The sequence below is a fragment of the Archocentrus centrarchus genome, chromosome 18 (genome assembly GCF_007364275.1).
Source record: "Archocentrus centrarchus isolate MPI-CPG fArcCen1 chromosome 18, fArcCen1, whole genome shotgun sequence".
NCBI classification, from domain to species: domain Eukaryota; kingdom Metazoa; phylum Chordata; class Actinopteri; order Cichliformes; family Cichlidae; genus Archocentrus; species Archocentrus centrarchus.
The window spans coordinates 15,120,776-15,143,633 of record NC_044363.1 but is presented as its reverse complement, the minus strand read 5'-3'; the positions used below and the strand labels follow the sequence as shown (position 1 = coordinate 15,143,633).

Genomic DNA, 22,858 nt, shown 5'->3' with positions numbered 1-22,858 from the left:
TCTTCTGCGATGGTGTGAGGTAAGAGTGATGAGAGTTTCTGCTGAGTCTGGTGGATTTTGTTCTGGAGTGCATCTATGGTGAAATGGACCTGTCTTATCCTTTCACTTAAAAGGTGGTTCTGTGCTCTCCATAGAATTTGGTCAGCTCTATGTCCTTTTTACTGTGGACCCAAGGTGCAAACTCTTGGGAACCAGTCTGGACTGTCTGCATCTCAAGTTGAAACGAAGGTGGTTCCTGTAGTCCGCTAGCTTTCTTGAGTCCCTTTCATACTCCCGCACCAATTGAAGGGTGTTCCTCCCAAAGTGCAAGGCAATATGTCTGTGTAGATTCTCAGTTATCCAGGTCATAGTAGTCTCTGGAGCTTGAAAAAGGCGACTGGACTTCTTTTTGTTTCAGCAACAGAAACCGCTATAAGAAATAACAAACTTTCTCATCCTGTAGCAGAACAGATCAGGATGAAAGTTTCAGCCACTCTCTCCAGTGCAAGACTTCCTCCATCCAACCTCACCATTCAGGAGAAGAAGGCCATCACAGCCCTAAGCAAGGATCAAAACATCACCATACTGCCAGCCGACAAGGGGAGGTGCACGGTTGTGCTGAATTCATCGGATTACCACAACAAAATTACTACACTCCTCAGTGACAACAATACTTATGAGGTCTTGAGACGTGATCCCACAAGCAACTACAAGAAAAAAGTCATTTGCTGCCTGCAACAACTTGAAAAGGAAAAAGCCATTGACCGCCCCACTTACTACCGCCTGTACCCTGGAGAAGCCACTCCATGCATTTATGGACTCCCAAAGATCCACAAAGAAGGAGTCCCACTTCGACCCATTATCAGCAGTATAAACTCGGTCACCTACAACATTTCCAAACACCTCGCCACCATCTTATCACCGCTTGTTGGCATCACACCCCACCACATTGAAAACTCTACAGATTTTACTAACAAGGTCCAGAATCTTGTACTGGATCCAGATGAAACCATGGTGTCCTTTGATGTGGTTTCACTTTTCACTTGCATACCTACAACTGAGGCAGTGGAGACCGTCAGAAGACGACTACAGGAAGACGATTCCTTACTGAACAGAACCAGCTTCACCCCAGATCAGACTTGTGCACTTTTAGATCTCTGCCTTACCACAACATATTTTAAATACAATGATGGATTCTACAGACAGAAGCATGGATGTGCCATGGGCTCCCCAGTGTCTCCCATTGTAGCCAACCTTTACATGGAGGAAGTGGAAAGTAAAGCTCTTGGTTCTTTCAAAGGGAAGGCACCTAGCCACTGGTACAGATATGTAGATGACACCTGGGTCAAAATCAAAACCCAAGAAGTAGAAGCCTTCACTCGTCACATTAACTCAGTGGATAAATACATACGTTTTACCAGGGAGGACACCAGAGATAACAAGTTACCATTCCTGGACTGTGCGGTGCTTATCGAGGAAGATGGAAGCCTCAACATTGAAGTTTACCGGAAGCCCACACACACAGACCAGTATCTCCTCTTTGACTCCCACCACCCTCTGGAACACAAACTTGGGGTGATCAGGACCCTACAACACCGTGCGGAAAGTGTTCCCTCTAAGGCAGAAGGGAAGCATAAGGAACACACACACATTAAGAAAGCCCTCAAAACATGCGGTTACCCCAACTGGGCCTTCATCAAATCAGCTAAGATGCACAGGAATGAAGGCCAAACACAAACTACAGAGAATGGGAAGGACAAGAGGAACAACATTGTCATCCCATATGTGTCAGGCTTGTCAGAGAAACTCAGAAGAATTTTCTCCAAGCATGACATCTCAGTATACTTCAAACCAAGTCACACCCTAAGACAAAAACTGGTTCATCCCAAGGACAAACCCGCCAAACACAAGATCAGCGATGTAGTGTATGCTGTTCAGTGCAGTGAAGAGTGCTCGGACCTCTACATTGGTGAAACCAAACAGCCTCTTCACAAACGAATGGCACAACATAGAAGAGCCACTTCGACAGGACAAGATTCAGCAGTACATCTGCATCTGAAGGAAAAAGGGCACTCTTTTGAGGATGCCAATGTCCACATTTTGGACAGGGAAAACAGATGGTTTGAAAGAGGAGTGAAAGAAGCCATCTATGTCCACTGTGAACAACCATCATTGAACAGAGGAGGTGGATTACGTCACCAACTTTCCCCCGCTTACAGTGCTGTCCTGAGCTCCCTTCCCAGACGTCTCAACCCCCATTCACACCTTTGTTCCAGTGACCTCAATAGGCCACAGGAAACAATGGAGCGGAGTCCTAAGTTGGTTTCAACTGAAACCACTGATTAAATATGACCCACGCCCCCTTCACACCTGGGCACATGTGTTCAAGCACATGATCAATAGAGGGTCATAACCACCTCCAGGGGACTAAGCCCACAGGGGTTTAAATACCTGGGTCTCTCCACCATTTGGTTGAGAACTGAAGAAGCCTTTCGGATGAGAGGTGAAACGTCTTCAAGAAACAAAAAGAAGTCCAGTCGCCTTTTTCAAGCTCCAGAGACTACTATAACATATACTATAAGCCTTATATTTATCCAGGTATAAGTTTCATTGAGATTAAAACTTTTTTTCTACAGAGACCTATTTATGGAAAAACTAGCTACTAGCACTACTTCAATACTTGTGCTTTGTTCAACAGTACTTCAACCACATTTTCAGGTTGCCATTGAGACTACATTTGCTAATCACACATGATCAGAATCTGTCATTGCCCGTGTACCATTTCTGGATAGCTGGTATATATTCATCCAGTCCAAACCCTACAACACAGTATGTTGGACATGTGATACAGAAGTAGGAACACAGGAATGAACAAACTGGGAAGAAATGAAGGTGGTAAATTAGCAAAGAATGAAAGGAGAAGGTGGTGGTAGAGAACATTAATGTTGCTGAACTTATCATTCATCGACTGCCATCTCATGATATCTCAGTGGGCAGTTTAAGTGTCTGGATAAATGTACAGTGATGGCGTCATTCATTTCACATGCAGCATGTGGTTCAGGAGGTACAGACCAAGCTCTTGCTGCGGTTGTACAAGGACTGAATGTCCCGCAACAATGGGCCAGACACCCCATACCTCCCACAGGTTACCCCGAGGGGACGCGGTCGAATGCCTTCTCCAAGTCCACAAAGCACATGTAGACTGGATGGGCAAACTCCCACGCACACTCGAATATCCTCGAGATATTCATCCTGCACCGCTACCTGATCCAACTCACCACCAGGTGGTGATCAGTTGACAGCTCAGCTCCTCTCTTCACTCGAGGGTCCAGAACATACAGCCGCAGATCTGGTGATACGATTACAAATTCGATCATCGACATGTGACCTAGGGTGTCCTGGTGCCACGTGCACTTATGGACATCCTTATGTTCGAACATGATGTTCATTATGGACAAACTGTGGTTTGCACAGAATGCAAATAACAAGACACCATTCGGGTTCAGATCGTGCAGGCTGTTCCTCCCAATCAGGCCCCTCCAGATCTCACTGTCATTGCCCAAGTGAGCGTTGAAGTCTCCCAGCAGGACTATGGTGAAAGTGATGGCCTTTACTTGCTCTGCATTTCCACATCTGTGCTCAGCAACTGACTGTAAATCAGCAGGCAGTAATACTTGAGCATGTTTAAATTTAGTCTGCTGTTGCATTCATTGTAGCGCGCTGTGAATGTCAGCACAATGCAGCCATTTTAAATGTGCCCATTTTACAGTGATAATATATATAGCTCTTGCTTTCGAATCAAATGTGGGGAATTTACCAGTCAGAGCAAATAGCAGGTGAATTAAGTTTTAATTTCTCGTCTTTGCCTCATCTGCCATATTTGTTAAGGGGCTTTTGGATCTTGATTAGAGTAATAGTGCATTTTCTCTGTGTGTGTGTGTGGTAGGTATTGATATTCATTCAGTTCAGTTCACCTCCAGTTTTTTCCGCTGTGCTCAGAAGCAGTGCTGGCTTGCTCCCCAGTGACACTCTGAATCTCACAAGCGATCAAGAGTCAGTCAATATCTTTGATCATGATTTCACTTTTGTGCCTCTGCAAAGCCAATTTACAAGTACATCTTACAAAAACACAGCTGTGGGGTTTGGAGATTTTCCCTCATTGTTTCGAGTTCTGGGTGTTCGTGACAGACATGCACAGTGCACAAGTCTGAACTTTCCCTATTAATGAATGCACAGATTAGATTCAGCATTAACCACAGTGCCCAGGCCTGTCTGACTTTTGTCTCAGTTGTTATCATTTGTCACCGTGTGCTTTTTCTTCCAAGCTTTTGTATGACAGGCCAATATGTACTAAAAACAACCAGCAGGAAACCCCGAACAGTGGCTGAGACAGCCAATTTCCATCTCTTCTCTCCCAGCCAGTTCTCCTCTCCCTTCTCTCTAGGGAGGGTGCTAGTCTCTCCTGGGAGTGGTTAATGCTTTGACCATCTAAGTATGGATAGAAAGCAATGGAGAGGAAGCAAGGACATAATGGGAAGTGAAGAAGGGAGTATTATGTTCATATAATTACAAGAATAGTTGAAAGATGAACAGAAGGAGCGCTCGAGAAAGATGGGGAATAGAGGGTCATATAGAAGTCAATGTTTTAACATTGATTTTTTTTTTTTTTTAGGCTAAAAGCTCTTCTTCAAATGGGTATCTGACACATAATCCACCTGAATTTCTCATCTCTCCCAGTATTTCTTACCACTGATTGTCCAAACACACAGGTCCCACATTTACTGTTGTCTGAAGAGATTGCTGATAAATCTTAGGTTTAAAATTTTAAAGTACGATGGTAGATATTTTTTATTTTATTTTATTTATTTTTTTAAAGTCCAAAATTTTGTTGAACTTTTTTTTTTTTTTTCTGTCATGAAAAAAATTAATTTATCTATTTTTGTTTATTTTCTCTGAATTTTTGAGTTGAGTTCTTGTCTTGGCGCACTGTCCACAGCAGTATTGGACACGTAGAGGTGTCGAGACAGTCCTCTTTGAAAGATAAAGCATTTGGAGGCTGGGCTGTAGATACAGTGGTTTGTGTTCTGTGGGAGAGCTTTGCGCATTTTGCTTTGCTGATTCATTTCATTTTTACTTGCTTTTTTATTTTTTGCTTTCACTTGCTGGTGAGGCTTAGGCTGTAAAAACTACTTGGTCAGGTTAAGGAATAGATTGTGATTGGGGTTAAACGGCCCAAGGCCACATATGATGAATGAATTGATGAAGTGAGACTCATCTCAGTATTCCTAACCTGGTGTGTCACAGCACTGAACCCCTATCTCAGTGACATCAGCAGCTTTGACAAAACAGCAGGTATTTGATTTCTTGGAACGAGAACAGGCTTTTCGTTTTAGTTCACCCGAAGGCAAGAGGGGAGTGTCAGTACCAGATTTCACTGCGGTCCAAACCACAGTTGTTGAGAGGTTTTAAAACCTCAAATATCAAAGGAACGCCTAAGTTCTTCTTAACTACCAGGAAAAATGACTGTGTTATATAGTCAGTGGTGTATCCTGTTGGCATGAGAAGTACACTAGCCTGTGATCTCCTGAGGCTGGGTTTGTGTAACCTCCTGGTGTCAAACTGGGGATCTTTTGCATGTAAGGCAAATGGAACAACCACATTTCCATGGAGCCACTATCGCAAATGACCTTTTGCGATCCACCTGCTGGGGGCTGCAGCCTGCACTTTGGGAATCATTGGTAATGCTAACAGTGGAGGGGGGAAAAAAGTAACTTTTCTACATGTGTTTTTGCAGCACTTACTCTTCACGTCTTCCTTTTTTTTTGTTAAACGCAGTACAATAACAAACCCCTGCAACCCAAACATGTCACACTAAAGAGGAACAGCCTTTCTGAAAGCCCACAGTTTTTTCCCTGTAACTTCAAGAGATGTCACAGCACAAAGATTTGCAAGACCACAAGGTGCAGTATAACAGGCCGCTGTGAAAACCTTTTTTCGAAGATTGTTTTCAAGGACAACACACACTCAGAAATACTACCCATCATCATTTCTTCTTCGGGGCAGGTTGTAAGTGTCAGGTAGGAAAATTACAGTCTGATTGATTGCACCTCAGGGCATCAGGAATCAGGATGGAGAGCTCTGGCTGTGTGCTTCAAAACTGGATGCAGGAGTAGGATGGAGGGCACTGACGGTGGTGGGGAGGGAGGAAGGGAGGCAGAGAGTAGACAGAGTAGGAGAGTCATTAAGGACATGAGAGGAGACAGGGACGGTCTGGCGAGGACACCAGTGAAAGTGCTGATGGTAGCAGGACACACTGCTTTCCTTTCCTGTGTGTGTGTGTGTGTGTGTGTGTGTGTGTGTGTGTGTGTGTGTGTGTGTGTGTGTGTGTGTGTGTGTGTGTGTGTGTGTGTGTGTGTGTGAGAGAGAGGGAGAGAGATGGAAAGAGATTGGTATGGGTGAGAAAACACGGTTTGTGTGCAAAGTTACACTATGAGTTGCCACTCCCCCACCTCGCCGCCGCTGCTGGTGTCCCAGATAGCGAACGGCCCATTTGTTTCAGTGACGTCACTGGAGCACTCTCATCACTACGCTCCCTCACCACCTTCTGGGATGGCGAGGACACAGACGGCAGCAGAGATTTAAGCTAGTGTGAGGCGTGTAAGTTATTACGAAAACTGGGTGTTGGACCGAGCAAGATGAGGCAGACTGGGAGGAAAATGAACGACGGGGGGGGTCTGCTGACTCAGGCACTGTGTCAAAGAGATCACGGGCAGGGAGGATGTTATTTGTGTCGCATTTGAGAGGTCGCCATGACTCTTAATAGGGGTCACCGGTGATAATCTGAAAAGCTTGAATGCACACATGCACAAAGTTACCACACATGTGCTTCCTATCAGCTCCTGCTGCACGGCAGTAAAGATGATTAGTGGAGAGGCACAGATTGTAGTGCATGACTAGTGTGTGCGCTCGAGATGGACGCCTGCTTATCTCTTATACCCAAACATCCTATCAAAAAAGTGAAAACTCCAGGGTGATCCACACATGCGCCGCACACTTCCTTCTGCTCCTTCAGGCAGATAAACAAGTTTTTCCAAGTCAAGGAAATTGGCTGCATCTGTGTGATCAATAGAAGAAAGCAATGCGTGTTTGTGTGTGTTTTGTTTGTGTGCGGCCCTCCTACTGGGCTCAGCAGATTCAGCCATCCAGAAACTTGGAGGCTACAATGAGCTCAATAGAGATTCTCCCAGCCAGGGGTGTCTGCATCTATTTTTTGTCACTTTTTTCCCCCCCTGTTCAATAGTGGCTCAGGTTATTGATTTGACATAATGCTGAGCTGACTTTCTTTTTTTTTTTCTTCTTCTTCTTCTTCTTAAATTCCACTTGTAGCTATAGGTATAGCAGGTGTGTCCATATATACTGAAGAGAAGTGCATGGAGGTGAAGTAAGAGACTCAGTTTTTATGGTCTAGAATGTGATTTATTGTAAATTTACTACTATCAAAATTAACAGTAGCCTGTGCTGAGGTGAGTAGGAAATAGCAGTGGTGAGATTAGCACCTCCAAGACTGAGGCCATGGCTCTCAGCTGGAAAAGAGTGGAGTGCCCACTTCATTTTGGGGAGGGATTGATGCCCCAAATGGGAGAATTTGAGTACCTTGGGGTCTTGTTTATGAGTTAATAGTGGGGCAGTGATGCAGACGCTCTACCACTCTGTGGTGGTTGGTCAGTGAAGCCCCGTTATGAAGCATCAAGATTGGCGTTTTCACTGTTGCCATCTTGGCACTTTGAAACTGTATGTGATGAGTGAGGGGGCAGATGTGACTGAAAAAACATAGTCATCGGTTGGCAACTTGTCACAAATCATTATCCAAGGAGCAAACCCTGGATGATCCTCATTTCTGACTCTATAAATATGCTACTGTTGGCTGAAGACAAAGGAAGAGAAGGAAGATGGGCTCTAATGGACTCCTGGCAGAAGGAAAAGAGGAAAACCACAGAGGAGATTCATGGATGTAGTGAAGGAGGACATGAAGAGGGTTGTGACAGAGAAAGTTGCCAGTGATGGGGTGAGATGGAGGTGACCCCTAAAGGGGGCAGCTGACAGAAGAAGTGACGGAGTCCATAAATTCATCAGGAAAGGGTTTGCTGAGGTCAGAGCCAAGGCCACTTCTTCTGTAGGAACCAAAGTATTTTTGTAACCACAGGTATCGCCTCCAGGTGTCCCTTTAACTTCGGGCGATCGCCGCTTAAGTGCTGTTTCCTGCCCTTACAAGCTGCGAACAGCCGGTTAAAGACATAGCGTATCACCGCCAAGTCAGCTGATCAGAGGAATTTTGATCAGCTGGCTTTTTACCGTAACTCCGCGACCGTTTGTCCTATCTGTTCCTGAAAGCCCAGAAATTGCACTTCAGTCATATAGGGGTATTACGGTATTTGTTGCCAGAAGTCCGCGAACTGCGGCACTTTTGAAGTACATTGTGCCACGTCCGATGCCTTCGGGGTTAAAGGGTTAAAAAGGATGCAGGTTTAAGACACTTCCAGGCTGGTTTCACTTTTCAAACCTGGAATCTGCTTCCATTTTTTATGCTGTCTGTGGTAACACTTTTGACACCCCCACCAAAGAACTGAAAATCTCAAAGTCCATTGTGTACCATTTCAAGGAAAAATAACTTTCACCCCAGAAGCTCTAGCAAAATGTTCCCAACGGTCTACTAACCCGGGTCACTAAGTTTTTATGGTCTCCCGCCCTCACACCCTCCAGTTCTCTTAGAGCTGGGAGCTACACAGCTACTGCCTAAAGGTTGGCCTCCACAATTTGGGAACTGAAATGCAAACAAAGCACAACAACATTAATAAAAACAAGTTAGTACAGACAGTGGACACGGGTCATAGTTAATGTATTTTCTTAAAGATTTTACCTTTTTTCTTTCTTTTTAAAAGGGCTTGGTTTAGGAGTAGTATCATCAAAGCTCTCAGAGCCTTTCTTTTCTATAAACCCTACGTGGAATTGTACCATTTGAAAATACAAACAGCCACACAAACTTTTGTTATAAAAAACGTTACTAGTTTTATTTTCTTATAAACCCTCTAACACAAGGAACAGCAAACTTTACACCGCTAAGAAAGATCAACGCTGTTTTCTTCGACACGGATCTTCAGCACATCCACAGCGCATCATCGTTTACGTGTGTGGAGGGGCAGAATTGCTTGGGAATTGGTAGTGAAGCTCCTAATCTTCTATGAAATGGCAAAAGCCCAGGTTTCCAGTCATGCAGCACGCACACTGAAGATTACCTCTTATTTGTTTTTCTTTCTTTACAAGGAAATCATTTTTTTTTTTTTTTTTTTTTTTTTAAATAGCATCTCTTCTAATTGTTCCACCCGTCCTCTAAAAGGCACTGCCTGTGAGATGTGATTGTTGCTTTTGCTTTTTCCACTAGTGCCAGGTTTAATTAGTCAGGCAGTAATTAGCCCTGCTAGTGCCAGCACTCTATACAGTTGCACCAAAAACATTACAATTAACACTATCACTGCTTTTGATCTCTTGATTTAATGTGATCTTGTGACAAAAAAGCAGCAGCATTCTCAAAATACCCAATTTTTTAATTTATCTTTGGTACATTTTTGTAGTTGTTGATATAAAATCTGTTTTTGTGAAAAGAGAAGAACCTCCAATCTTTTCTGTTTTTCATACCTGTGCTCAAACCTAATTAGATGCAGTCAGGTAACACCTGAGTTTTATGACACACCCATATATAATAACGTGATGCTTATGATTTACACGTGGTTTGAGATCATTTTGTTATAATAAATTTATAGTAGATTTACTTCCGATGTATTTATGTGTTATAGGCAGATCAGAGTAGTGCAGCTGGAGGAGCGTGTTCGCTGTGAAATGGCAAATCCTTAAGTATAACCCACGACCCTCTAGTGGGCTTTGAAGGTACTGCAGTTTGATGCTGAAGACATTTAAAAAGCTTAATTTTTTATTTTGTAGTTTTAAGCAAATCATCAGACGATCAAAATAATCTGCAGGTACAAAGAAGGAAATACTTAATTCATAAACTGGACTTTTTTGGGCAAAAAAATGGAATAATTTCTGATGAGTGTCAATTAGAATGATTAATTTTTTTTTCTCTTGATTGCCAAGACCTGGGAGAATAAGGGGGTTAAAAAGACCAAGTCCCACTGCAACATAGAAAGAGGCACCAGTCAAATCTGATGAAATTGGCTTCAAACCTTTGCTGACTTTGCCCTAAAGTAAGGTTTTAAATAATGATAAACTTTATTTAATATAGCACCTTTCTAAACAAAGTTACAAAGTGCTTCACAGGACAAGATAGACCTGATGAAATGGACAGTAACTGAGACGAGCTTATACAGTGCTGGGAGAGGAAAAACTAGTAGTGCAAGGATATTAAAAGGAAAATTAAATTGAAAAGTAAAAACAAATTAAAATCAGTATAAAATGAATGGTTGGATGGCACTACAAACAGAGACTGGAGACAATGTAAAAGTAGCTCAAACTGGAAGCAGTGAGAAAACCCAGCACCATTTGCCGCATGTCTTCCCCACATTCCTGTCCATCTCCACTGTTGAACTACCCTTAGTCCTCAGACCAAGAGATTGCAGGATGGCTAGCAGAGCCTTGGCTGACACATAAGGTGTCAGAAGATATGATTACTAGTGATTAACCAGGGTTAATCTGGTGTCCCACTGTGCACCAAATTAACCCTGAACAGGCGCAGTATTTGAAGATGAACTGATCGGGTTGCTACAAAGTGCACACTTCAGTTTTGGAGCGCACACAATCACGGCGTTCAGTTCAGTGATTGGGTGTATCTTCTGGCTGACGCACTCCTGAGATTCATGGGTAACTTTTAAAGTCTTCTTGTTAATAAAGCAAACTCAAGTTTTTTTTTTTCCTCCAAACTTTTGTACAGTTCTGAGCCTCAGAAAAACTCAGTTACCTAATGGTGTCTGCAGAGAAAACGAACTTTAACTCGAGTGATGTTTCCACCTTGTAGTTCGAGCAAAATACAACTCTGGATAGACCACTGGAGGAAATGCAAGACTATCCGAGACTGTTATCACTCCCGACAGTAGTTCCCAACAGTTAAACATCAGGAACATTGTGTTGCTCCTGAAAACTGTATTCAACCCTCTGTGCGTGTGTGTATCAGTGTTTCAAATAGTGACTCATGTTGCTTGGCTGCCTCATTGACCTCCAGACATACTCATCCACCATCAAGACACAACTGTTCCCCTGAGACCTGGAGCCCACACACGATTAGCCTTGTCACCTTGTAGGCAGTGCTCTCTCTCTCACACACACACACACACACACACACACACACAACAGATGTGCACTCACAAAGGTTTAAATGTAGGCATATATGCATATATATTTAATCATATCCTTTAATCACCCACCCGATGTTTCTTTGTGACTCAATTCCTTTCACACTTTGATTGGATTTGGAGGCTAAATGGTTGATTGCGTAAGAGGAGGAAGAGTACGAGGTTGGAGAAAAAAGGAGGAGGAAACTGAAGAAGGGAGAAATCCTGGGAAAGATTTGGAATATTAGCAGGCATTTTTTTTTTGTGTGTGTGTGTGTGCTCCTGTCCATGCGTCTGTTTCCCCCATGCGTTTCTGTGCTTGCATAAGAGCCGCTTTCATTCAACACAGCCCGATCACGACTCATTCTTCGTGTGTGAGTCACCACCTTTCAGTGGAACTGGGCTTGCAGTCAGTTCTGACAATTTTGTGCATGTGTGTGTTTTGAGAGAAAGTCGAGCACAGCAGCCAAAAATAATTCCCCTGTGGACTCCCTGAACTCAGTGTGGCGATAAGTACGACTAACTGGCTCTTTTTTCTTCCCAACAAACAGGTGTTTTTTTCATACATACATACATACATGTGTGCGCTCCTATATATATATATATATATATATATATATATATAAAAATATATATATATATAAAAATATATATATATATATATATATATATATATATATATATATATATATATAAAAATATATATATATATATAAAAATATATATATAAAAATAAATAATAGCCCTAAAGGCAGAAAGTAAATACAAAATAACTCTAAGCTATTTGTACAGTGTGTGAAAGCTGAGATTTCACTATGAGGATCGATGATGCCTTTGCTGGTTGACGTGGTTGTTCATTGACTCTGTGCCCACACTGGCAGGTCCCCAGAGAGATGAGCAGTAACCCTTTCAGCTTCCTAGATATCACATAATTTGACGTCCACAAGCTGCACACTCATGTTTACCAACGAGGCTGCTCTGTTATTTCTTTTTAAATGCCAAAGGGAGAAGAAATGAAAAGGGTCTGTTGGCAGATTAAGGTTCTTCTGGATTTGAGCCTCAATTCACCATTTATTTTATTTATGTACTGAAAAATGAAAAGTTTGAACTTTACTTAAACTTTAATCTAAAAAGGCGGTTTAAGAGCACTACCCTCTGGAATTGGTCTAAATTCTGGTAGTGTATTTCTTTTTTTTTTTTTTTTTTAAATTTAAAGCCTTTCCAAAGTCATCAAGTATGCTCTGGAGCTTGAAATTTTTTTCTTGAAGACGTTTCACCTCTCATTCGAAACGCTTCTTCAGTTCTAAAACCAAAGGTAGACAGACCAAACTATTTAAACTCCAGTGGGGGGTTGTCCCGTGGAGGTGGTTGTGATCCACTATTGTTCATGTGCGCCAAGGTGTGCAAGAAGGCATTGGTTCACCGCACACATGCACATGCAGGCACAACATAGAAGAGCCACCTCAACAGGACAAAACTCAGCTATACATCTGCACCTAAAGGAGAAAGGGCACTCTTTCAGGGATGCCAGTATTCACATTTTGGACCGGGAAGACAGACGGTTTGAAAGAGGAGTAAAAGAAGCCATCAATGTCCACTGTGAATGACCAGGAGGTGGATTACGTCACCACCTTTTCCCCCCTGGCTGCAATGCAGTCCTGACCTCTCTCTTTTTAAATTTTGTTGATACTCCCCCCAGTATGTATTATCCACATAGTACTGAGTATGTTGTCATGCGACTTTGCCACGTTCTGACATGGAAGCGTCAAGGAGGAAAGCTCAAATACAGAGCTGACTACGCAACCCGAGCAGCTTGTGACAGGTAAAAATGCCGTCTTTGGTTTTTTTTGGACACATTTTTGACTTTAGTAAAGACGACATCAAACAAAAAGAAGAAAACAAAAAACTGTGGGAAAAATAGCTTCAGGGGGCGAAGGTAATACCAGCAATCTGTTAGAACACTTGGAGCACAATCGTATTACTGAAAGAAAAGTAAATGCCAGCTTTAGTAGTTTTTACACCTAGTACACACCTAGTGAACTATCAGGACAAGAACAATGTGGGTGTGTGTGTATTGTCCTTAATTAGTCGTAATTGAGGTAAAATATTCAGTTAATTATTTTGATTTGAGGTCATATTGCCCAGTCCTAGTACTTTAATAATAATAATAATAATAATAATAATAATAATAATTAATAATAATTAATAATACATTTAATTGTATAGCACTAATCAAAACCACCATTACAATTTGCTTCCCAGAAACAAAGATTAAAAGTACTAGGAGGAAATTCTGAAGAAGTGGAGTTGGAGTATGCCCCATCAGTGAGATGTGCCTCCTGGGGGAGGTGTTCCGGGCATGTCCTACCGAGAGGAGGCCCTGGGGCAGACCCAGGATGCACTCTGGAGAGATTATATCTCTTGGCTGGCCTGGGAACGCCTTGGGGTCTCCCCGGATGAGCTGGAGAACGTGGCTGGGGAAAGGGAGGTCTGGGCTTCTCTGGGCTGCTGCCCTTGTGACAAGCAGAAGAAAATGGATGGATGGAATAAACCAAAGACCCTAAAATGGCAGACACACAGAAAATAACATCAAGCTTAATACGTCAGTTTAAATTTTCCACTATTTGCTGCAATTATCTACGGAGCTCCAGCCTTGGCATGTCCTCCACATAACCTGACTAATGGAGGCGAGGAGAAAAAAGAAACATGCTTCAGGTCAGCGTAGAGGCCATGGTGTTACTACGGAAACCAGTAACTTGTGCACTCTTGAGGGAAGGTGAGGTGGAGAAATGAAGTGAAGGGAGGAAGAAGGCAGAAGAGCTCTCTATGTTGCACTGTAGAGGTGGAGGGAGGCAGGGAGTAGCCAAGATCTGAACGTATCAATAATACATGAGGTTGTTCTCCGATATGCTAACATGAATTATTTGACAAGCTGAGCTGACCTGCTTCTCCATCTCCCCCCAACCCCCACTCCACCCTACCATCTAGTGTCTATATATCTTCTGTCTCCTCCTCTATTCTTAGACCGTTTCTCCAAATCTGAATCTCTGCTCAGAGCGGCGTCGTTTTCTTGGAGCCATCTTTGCTGAATAATCTGGGGCTCAGCAGGTTTCACTCTGTCTCTCTGCACCAAGTGTTTCTTCCCCTTTATAGCGTTTTGTGTGGGTTCTCTCTGCCTCCGCCTCTGTATGCGAGACTGAGGGAGAAAGGCAGGCCCTCGTCAAATGGACTTTTGATGAGGAAGAAAGCATTTGGCACACAAGAAGAGGCAGGGAGAGGGAGCTTATGAAGTTTATGAGCCCTTTTCTTGCCATCTCTCCTTTGTTTCCACTCTTTATCTGTGACTGTTTTGTCTAAGTTTCATTTTTAACCTCTGTTTATTATACCACAGCCAGAATACTGAACGCTGTCACACAAACACCCAAGGACATTATCCTCTCCTGTTAGTTTCTAAGTTCTTTAGTGGACATTGTACAGACACACATTCAGCTGAAAGGCTCAATCTATTTGTCAGATCCCAGGAACCCCCCCCCCCCCCCCCCAAAAAAAAAAAAAAAAAACAACAAAAAAACAATTTGAAAGCAATTCAACAAGCAGCAAGACCAAGTCTGCAGCCATGCGAGTGGTTCTGTGAGGTTCTATTTAAGCACAGCAGTACTTTGAGCTAAGTGGTAATGTCACCATTGCAGCATCCTGAATTTAAGCAGGAATAATGCTTAGCATGTGTAGGAAATGCTGATGGGAAGTGACATGACAACAGCCAGCAATCTCCAAAGACAAATTGTGGTCAGATAACAGATCTAGAAAGAAATTCACTCTGTGAGGGACATGAATGTTTGTACCAGACCTCATGGTCACCTAAACCAATTCAGTGCAACAAAAATGTGCTGTCTATTAAAGAATTGCCAATATATTAGTGCTGATACAGAGCTGTCCTCGGAGTAACGGTGCTTAGTGAGTATTGTAGGGTGATTAATTAGAATTTTAATCTATTACAATTTTGACTTCCAGCAAATTGTGCATTCAGTTTTGCTACAGAGCTTTATTTTTTTTTCTTGTGTAATCAGTCAAGTTACTCTCTTTACTTGACTTCAGCCCCTCTGGTCACACAGGCTTAGAGGCCGGTTGGCAACTGCCTGGCAACCACCAAATGTTCTCCGTTTGCAGATTGCATCGCACTACAAGTTTCACTACAGTTCAGTGGCTAGCTAGCAAGTCTTTGCAGGCAAGTAGGTGTCTTTCATGCAAACTACGGGCGTTAGTGGCAAAATGCTAGAGGCCGAAACAAGAATCGTGACTAGATTTTTGCAGCAGCCAGCAATCTCCAGCAACCACTTGCCAGCTGGTTAGAGAACACACATTTTTCCCTACCGACTGGAGGTTGCCAGATGGTTGCTGCCCTGTCTTTAGGCATGTGTGACTGAGCTAGAGTCTTTGGTCAACAAGATCTGTTTAGAGGAAATGAAACTCTTTTGGTCTCTCACCCTGATGCTGCCATACAAAGTCTTCTTTATACACTGCCACCTCAGGCTCTGTTCACCCCCCTTTGCACGTGCACACATGGTGCAGTGAAGGTGGACCAGCAGTTGCTGATGGTGACATGTTCCTTTCAGACAAAAGCACCCCATAGCAAGTGCCTAGCTTACAGGAGGATGCACCTGTGTCCTCGTGGTCCTCCCACCTAGTTTATGTATTTGTTTTTCAGTTGAATTTAATTGATTTATCAAGTCTCCCCTTCAAGCTCTTAGAGATAAGGTGAGGAGTGCGGCCATCCGGGAGGGGCTCAGAGTAGAGCCGCTGCTCCTCCACATCGAAAGGAGCCAGTTGAGGTGGCTCGGGCATCTGATTAGGATGCCTCCTGGCCGCCTCCTGGGTGAGGTGTTCCGGGCATGTCCCACCGGGAGGAGGCCCCGTGGTAGACCCAGGACACGCTGGAGAGATTGTGTATCTCGGCTGGCCTGGGAACGCCTTGGGGTCCCTCCGGATGAGCTGGAGGAGGTGGCTGGGGAGAGGGAAGCTTGGGCTTCTCTGCTTAGGCTTCTGCCCCCGCGACCCGGCCCCGGATAAGCGGAAGAAAATGGATGGATGGATGGAAGTCTCCCCTTCAAGCTCTTCTCCTCATGCATTTCTGGATCACTTCCAGGGCTGCTGCTATTTTTAGATCTCTCAATTAAAATCGCCATTCTGACCACTTTGCAAAGAGACTACAGGCAGATGAACTTCTACATCAAACTGATCCGACTTTGATGGTGAGGTGCATCAGTGATGATGAGAACATGGTGTCCTGCTACAAGCGTTGCGGCTTTGGCACATTAGAAGACACAGATTGGAGACGCACAAGCACAACGGTCCAAACCGCAACTTTCAGGAAGTGCTCCAATGATGGCAGCCATGCTGGGAGGTAGTGCGGCACTGAGCAAGGAAATGACCATGAAGGAGAGATGTTCCAAAATTATATCCGTATGTTTTTTGATTCTGTATTTGTATTTTTTTTTTTAAATGGGAAAAGTCGTAAGTGCTTAGGATTGCACTTCATAGGTTTGATTTTTTTTTTCTTTTTTTTTAAGTAATATTTTAGTTTTTAATTTCAACATGTTAAACTTTGTCAGGAATAATACAATAATGTCCTGTTACTTACTTTGATGCTAGTCATGTGAGGAAGGAGCTACGTAAGATCAAGGTGCGAAAGGCTGCTGGTCCAGACGGCATCAGCTCCAGGCTCCTGAGGTGCTGCGCAGATCAGCTGTGTGGCATCATGGGATACATGTTCAACCTGAGCTTGAAGCTGGGGAAAGTACCACAACTGTGGAAGACCTCCTGTGTGGTACCGGTACCAAAGACCAAACATCCAAAGGATCTTAGCAGCTACAGGCCGGTAGCCCTGACATCGCATCTAATGAAGACCCTCGAGAGGCTGGTCCTCAACCATCTACGCCTCATGGTGTCGTCTTCGTTGGACCCGCTGCAGTTCGCCTACCGGCCTGGCATCGGGGTGGATGACGCCATCATCTACCTCCTGCACCGAGCTCTGACCCACCTGGAGAAGCCTGGAAGCACTGTGAGGATCATGTTCTTTGATTTCTCCAGTGCTTTTAACACCATCCAGCCAGGACTTCTGAGAGACAAGCTGGAACTGTCAGGAGTGGACCACCACATCTCCGAGTGGATACTGGACTACCTCACTGACCGCCCACAGTACGTGAGGACACAGGGCTGTGTCTCTGACAGGCTGGTCTGCAGTACGGGGGCCCCACAGGGAACTGTGCTGGCACCGTTCCTCTTCACCCTCTACACTGCAGACTTCTCCATCAACTCCCCACGCTGCCATCTGCAGAAGTTCTCTGACGACTCTGCCATAGTTGGCCTCATCACAGGTGAGGATGACTCAGAGTACAGACAGTGGACTCAGGACTTTGTGGACTGGTGCCAGCGGAACCACCTCCTGATCAACGCCGCTAAAACCAAGGAGCTGGTGGTGGATTTCCGCAGGCGCAGACCCACCACACGGACACCGGTGAACATCCAGGGAGTGGACATTGAGATAGTGGACTCTTATAAGTACCTGGGTGTTCACCTAAACAATAAACTGGACTGGACTCATAACACTGATGCGCTCTACAGGAAGGGTCAGAGCAGACTCTACCTGCTGAGAAGGCTGAGGTCTTTTGGAGTGCAGGGGACACTCCTGAAGACCTTCTATGACTCTGTGGTGGCATCAGCCATCTTCTATGCAGCAGTATGTTGGAGCAGCAGCTTGTCTACAGCTGAGAGGAAGAGGATAGACAAGCTCATCAGGAAAGCCAGCTCTGTCCTAGGATGTCCTCTCGACTCAGTGCAGGTGGTGGGAGACAGAAGGACTCTGACCAAAATAACATCACTGATGGACAAGGTCTCCCATCCCATGCATGAAACTGTTGCTGAGCTGGAGAGCTCCTTCAGTGACAGACTGCTGCATCCTAAGTGCACAAAGGAGCGTTACCGTAGATCCTTCCTCCCAGCAGCTGTAAGACTTTATAACCATCACTGCTCCCAACAAAAACCACAATAGCCTACACAATGTAGGATAATATATAATATACTGTAAATAGTCCGGCACATCATGCACATTGTATATAGTGTTATTATTATTAGTAGTATTAAGGTTAATATTGTTTGTTGATTTTATATATATTCTTTTCTTAATAGTGTGAATTATTGTATCTTTATTTATATTTATAATAACTGCGGCTGCTGTTACACCCAAATTTCCCCTCTGTGGGACAATAAAGGCTGTTTCTTCTTCTTCTTCTTCTTCTAAGCTGTTCTTACATTAACTGCCTTGCAGCTTTCTTGCCTTCACCTCAGCTTAAACCTTAATTATGACCTTAACATCCCCCTAAGACTGAAAACCTCCAAATCAATGGTTAAGCTTTTGGGGACCGAGTTTGTGTCCACAGTTGGAAGCTGAATCTCCACAGAGTGAAGAGAAGTTTGTGTGCATACACACACAAAAAAGGACAAGAACCAAATCGCATTCTTTATGCCTTTTTAAACACTCCCAGAGGCTTTGGAAACGTCAGTGCAGCTGAATTCAACACATGCCCACAAGCACATTTGTGCTCACAACCACACTCACACTCACTCACTCTTAGATCCTCCGACCAGCCAGTCAGGGCTGGTTATTTACCAGATAAGGAATTGGCAAACTGGCAAATCTCAGATCATTTAAAGTCAGTTGGACAGAGACTTCCTTAAACGTTAAGATGCTTTTAGGAAGCCCGAGGCCTGGCTTCCCAGAACTGTGGATGATGGCCAAGACGTCTTCCACTACAACGAAGTGAGGAAGACGAGGTAGCAGAACTGTTCCAGAGAGACAAAATGCAAATTCATGTCTGGTCATGGTCTGTATAGACACCGTCCATGTTAACTTTCAAGTTTTTGCAGTCAAAAGGTCAACTCAGGTCTCTAGTTTCTCTGTTGCTCTATAGTGTTCTCAAAATTCACAGAACAGGGACCACAGATATATTTCATTTCAACTCTTAAAAAATGAAAACAAACTTCAGTTTTAAACTAGATCTTTTAACAATATAATATTTTGAGCCAACTATAAATGTAGAAATTAAATGAAAAATGTAATGAGCAACACATGTGTAGGAGACTAAAAATATTACCTGTGGAGTGTATGAAAGTAATTGGTAGCAACTGAAGAACTGAACTCACATTAAGTGAATATTAGCTGTATTGTAGGATCATTGACTAATGATGGGAGCTCTTTCTCACATCTTTGAAAATACCATCTTAGAAGATATGCAATTAAGATGCTTGGAATAATATAGCAAAGCACACTTTACATAGGGTTAACAAACAACCCAGATCTGATGATCTGGGTTGTCAGAACTATAACTGACAGCATATATAAATAAAAAAAATCAACTTTTCTCAAATGTAAAATATTTTCATAATAAAATAAATACCCAAACTGCAGTAATTACAGGATCTTCTCCCATTAAAGCAACAGAAAATAAAGTGCTCTGCTGTTGTACACCCACCTTTACCTGACCTATTTTTACCTTACCAAACAAAATCAGGTGCACCTGTAAATTGGTTTACAAAATTTACAGAATTTTCCTCCTAACTGAACCATTGCTCAAACCGAGGCTGCTGGCTTGTGGCTGCCTCTGAGCTCAGGATAGCTTTAGCTTTAAAATGTCCGTGTTTGGCTGGGTGAGGGTGATTTCAGTGTCTGTTTAGATTTGTTGCTATGAATGTTTTTGTGGCGGTCCCTGCATTGTTTATATTGGCGTACTTTGTGTCTTCACTCACAGGGAAGTGATTCCACGCTAACAGTATGTTAGCATGTACCTGTGACTGCATGTGACTATTTGCCTGCCAAAACAGGAGTTTCTCCTCAGAAAGGCAGAGACATTCATCCATCATTAGGAATGCAGTGTCTGTTTTTCACACCTAAAAACACAACTGCAGCACCTCCACAGATCGAGCCGGGTCAGTGCTCTGTGTGTGGCTTATTTAGCGAGTCACAAAAAAGCAGTAGTGGTGGTACCCTTTCCACGCTCTGCTGCCATCACTGTTTTTTTTTTTTTTTAAATGCATGCCCAAATAAATATTCCTGTAGTTACAGTTTTGCTACGAGGCCCAGGGCCTTTTAAAGTTCTTCTAATTTAATAGGTACCACATTATAATGTAGTGTTCCTGTAAATAGTGCAGAAACTACCACACCTTGGGTTGAATTCACATAGCTGTGGTTTACAGCAGCACATGGCTTAGCTGGACAGCACATTACTAATTAAGTCAAGTCTGAACTTGATAACTTGTACATCGTGGTTACAGTTATTTGCCATAGACGTCAGTAAGACTGGGTTATTGCTGAAATGTGGGTGATTATCTCTGCCAAGACCTTGCCAGGTAAATATGGATGAGGTACATCACCTACTTGGGGGACTGTGGTCCTCTCAAAAGTCTGAATTTCCAGCTCCAGCCAGAAAAACCTGAGATTCAGAAAGTGAATAAATAAAATTCTCCACATCATTAATATCTCAACATTCAGAAACACTCACACAGGGAGGAGGGAGGGGGGAGGGGGGGGGGGGGGGGGGGGGGGGGGACTTTATTAGCTGACCAGCAGCCAACAGTAGCAGCTCCCAGGTGTGACTATGAGGATGTGGTGCTAGAGAAAGAGCAGACATGCTGAGCAAAACCTCTGCCTGGAAAATGGAAAGTAAAAGGTTTCCAACACCTGCTCGGTGACGTCAGATTTGTCAAAAGGAACATGCAACTAGTATTTAAGAGTTGGCAGGATCAGGTTTCTTTGTGTCACACCACCGTGGAAAAGATGTTCTTCTATAAACAAGGCTGTCACAAAAGTCTAAATGACAGTGGTGACATGGTTTGTCGCTCTCTGGACCGGAGATTTAGCTTAAGATTTGATCTCATTTGCAAAGGGCTATTGCATAGTAGTTTATTATATTGTGCTGCCAATCCTCTCCTGCTTCCCAGAGGTTAATTATTTGCTTCCTCTTACAGTTCTGTGTGAGCTGCTCTAAAGGAATCCTACGAAATGAGAGAAGAAAAGTTAATTTTTAGACATAGACTACATAGTCTGAGGTAATGCATGCAGTTGAGGCAAATAAAAAGATTTAGTCATCACAGTGAAGTGTTTTGAGTCAAAGCAGAGACCACTGTGTACTTGATATTAAAGGAGACTTCCATATAAGCATTTTTCTAGTGAGTTTAAACTGTCAGGAGTGAGCCTGTGTGTTCAGGTCGATCCTAGTTTATATCATTGGATATTCAGAAAGCCCTTTATAATAGGAGAATTCTTGGTAGAAGTATGGCTTTAAGCATGGCAGTGTTACTCTGTCCAAGTGTTCAAGTGATTATATGCATATATTCATGGTCCCAGAGGGTGAAGCCTAATGACTCGAGTGATAATTTGAACAGTTTATATCCAAAGAAAAATGGGGACTGTCTACTTAGTTGATTGACTGCAGACATTTAACACTGATAGGATGAATCCTCGAGACTTTGGGGACTCCGCGTTTGTCCCAGTGCAGTGGTTCTTGAGCTTTTCCTGTCATACTTGCTTCAGAACCTGAAAAAGTTCTTGCCCCACACAGGATGATTTTTATTAATTGTGAACAGTCACAAATGTGTTTTATTTTTGCTTCAGAAATCATATTAATTCAACTGAGTTTTACCCATAGGCAGTGAAAACATGGACGTAGCTTCCTGGTTGGAAAAATGAAGCCAATGTGGTAGTGCCTTAAACCTGAATTCTGGCTGAAGGCCACCAGATGGCGATAGCTGTGGTTGCAAAAAAGACTTATTGTCCTATAGAGGTCTATGGGAAAATGTCTTATTGACTTGACCTCTGTAAACACTTTCCTGCTGAATTTATGGGCTCAGTCACTTGTTTGGGGTCGTACTATTTGGTAAATCTCGGTCCATGTTTCAGAAAGGAGGATTATTTGTGGTATTTTTCGTCTTGCTCACTGGCACAGACTTGTCAATCACAAGTTTTTAGCCAATGATCAAGTGGCTTTACGGTCAGACCCGCCCTTCTTCGTCACATCTAATTTCATGCAACCAAGATTGTGATGACGTAAACGCTCATCCACAGGCTTCAGAAAGCGTGTGACATCACAGTAGCTGCATCAGTTTGTTGACTCAATATCTTTAAGTACCACAACATACCCATCAGCCTGTAGCTGTATGGTTGCGTTTTAGCATACATGACACTCTGAGGACGTCACCATGCTCTGCTACAGCCTCACAGGGCTTACGTGGGTGTCAACTCTTATCTTTCATCAGCATTATGCTTCACTTACAATTAGTTCAATACAGGTGCACATATGCTCAGTGTGTGTGTTTGTGTGTGTGTGTTTTTTTTTTTTTTTACTGCTCCACTGTAGAGATCTGATATAAAACTGTGTCCAAACAAATCATAAAGTTTTTTATACCAATGTATTTGATTTATAAAGGAAAAAATTTGCAGGAAAGTTGCAGGCTTTCAGCTTTGATTCAAAGGACTGAGCATAGATATT

General features: G+C 43.2%; 1 protein-coding gene across 2 annotated transcripts in view; it reads left to right on the top strand.

Moving 5' to 3' along the window:
* LOC115796792 (phosphatidylinositol-binding clathrin assembly protein) overlaps positions 1-22,858 on the top strand; it is a 108,290-nt gene that overhangs the window by 38,171 nt on the left and 47,261 nt on the right. The window lies entirely within an intron of this gene.